Source organism: Mus caroli, unplaced genomic scaffold (genome assembly GCF_900094665.2).
Source record: "Mus caroli unplaced genomic scaffold, CAROLI_EIJ_v1.1 scaffold_20401_1, whole genome shotgun sequence".
Taxonomy (NCBI): Eukaryota; Metazoa; Chordata; class Mammalia; order Rodentia; family Muridae; genus Mus; species Mus caroli.
The window spans coordinates 12,056-14,532 of record NW_018391018.1 but is presented as its reverse complement, the minus strand read 5'-3'; positions in this window follow the sequence as shown (position 1 = coordinate 14,532).

Here is a 2,477-nt window from a genome sequence, read left to right as displayed (position 1 = left end):
AAAGTAGAGTCACTAGGATATTTGCTTCAAGTTACATTTTCATAGTGACCATTGACTTTGGATATATATTATTGAGGGTAAATTACAGAGGAGATAACATGGGTTTTTTGCAGGTTATACCATGACACTCTGATATCCAAAGAATCTCCTGGACAAAACCCTTGAGGGACTTAGATATCACTATGAATTCTACATTGTAGAACCTGGTGACATAATTTACAGTGATGTTGTTCTCCTCTACTTCTTTATCATATGATCTAAATGAAGAAAGCCAGAGCTTCCATTCTCTCTCAGCCTAGAGCAAGCATCTGTGGCTTTTCTTTCACACTCACTTGCTTGGGACTATCTTAGGCTTCTGCTGATAAGCAAGCCTCCCCTTCTATACCTACTTTCCTTTTGTATGTTTTGCTTACTAGGATTTGTCTTCAAGAAGAAAGAGTCTACTTAAGACCTAGGAGGTAAGAGAGTCTCAGAACTCAAAGGGAGGGACCCTAGATGATGGGGAGAGGGAACTTATAGAGCCAACCTCCAGCAGAAAGACAGGGCATCAAGTGAGGGATGGGGTTGCTATCCCACAGTCACAACTCTGATCAATAATTGTTCCTATCTGAAGGAATTACAGGGATGGAAATGGAGAGGAGCTTGAGGAAAAGAAGGTTCAGCAACAGGCCCAAAGTGGGATCCAGCTCAAGGGGAAGTCCCAAGGCCTGACACTATTACTGAGGCTATGGAGCACTCACAAAAAGAGACCCAACAAGCAGCTGAAAGAGTCAGATGCAGACATTTGCACCCAATCAATGGACAGAAGCTACTGTGGTTGAATCAGGGAAATGCTAGGAGGAGGAGGAAATGCTAGGAAAAGCTGAGGAGGATGGCCACCCTGTAGGAAGACCAGCAGTCTCAATTAACCTGGACACTTGAGATCTCTCAGACCCTGGACCTCCAACCAGGCAGGATATACTGTCTGATATGAGGCCCCCATATACAGGAGATGTCGGCTGGGTCTGGATTCAGTCAGAGAAGATGTCCCTAACCCTCAAGAGACTGGAGGCCCCAGGGAGTTTAGAGGTTTGGTGGGTTGGAGGGTGAGAGGGTGGAAACATCCTTATGGAGACAGGGGGAGGGGAGAAGGAGGTATATATAGAATGTGGAACAGTTGGAGGGTGGACTGGGAGGGGAATAAAATCTGGAGTGTAAAAAACAAACAAACAAACAAACAATATGAGATATGCATAAAATCGGGTAATCAACAAGCAGACTAATGTTGAAGGCCCAAACATGAGTATATAAAACTACTGATCTGATACTTGGCAAAGTCAAAATATGCATATTGTAAAGGAGATCACATCTTCAACAAATAGTACTGGGAAATTGGATGTCCACTTTCATAAGAATTAAATTAGGATCATATCTTATTGCCCTGCACAAAAATCAGATGAGTAAGTCAAAGATTTCATCTTGAAACTGGAAATGCTAAAATAGCTAGAAAAAAATGTTAATAGTACCTTATAAGACAGAGGTACTGGAAAGGACTTTCTGAATAGAACTTAATTTGCTCAGGAGTTAAAAGCAACAGTTGACCAGTGGATCTTCATAGAACTAAAAATGTTCTGTGAAATGAAAGAAACAATCAATAGTGGCATAGCCATATCTAATGGGAACAGCAAAAGTTATAAAAGCAGCAGAGCTGCTTAACAAACATACAGCAAAGCTGGGCTGCATGATGCAATCACCACGGAGACTTCTTTCACTTTTGGTCTTGATCTCCACATGCTACATGCTTAGGGTGGCTTTTAATGGTTGTACAACTTGAGCATAATGGGTTAATGGGAAATTTCCTGTGAATCATTTATGCCTTCTCCTAGGAATATTGCTTCTAGGCTTTCCCAGGAAAGTCCTGACCAAACTACCCCCACCCCCTTTTTAGAAAGATATCCTTATCTGGCCCTACTTGAATGTCTTCCTTGCACCCATGAAAATACCAGAGATCTCCATATGAGGCTCCACCTCAAGATACTCTTAAAACATCTGCCCCTGCACTTACTCAGGAACAAGATAATCTGTAAAAAGTAAACCCAAAAGGGTAAACAAGATTTGGCAGTCTAAAGGAGTTGGCAGAGGTCTCTTCATGCTATATGTTCAGGTAATTATGAAGCATATAAGATTGGAGGCCTCATATAGTATGCCTCCTGATGAAAAGATACTGCAACAAAGTTAGACTGTCTGTAGTTATCTCTACCCTACATAAAGCCTTATACATATGGACTAAGAATGGTATGGGGAAAATGATAAAAGAATGAAGTATTAAAACATGCCCTTCTGACCAGNGCCAGATCAATGCCTNCATACCTGCCCACACCCTACTGCCTGTGTGCCTCCCTGGAGTTCCACAGTAATCAGGGACACAGGAGGCACACCCTGACTCCAAGGAGACAGGCTCTAACCATGATCACAGAGCTCTACCTGCTTCCAAGAAA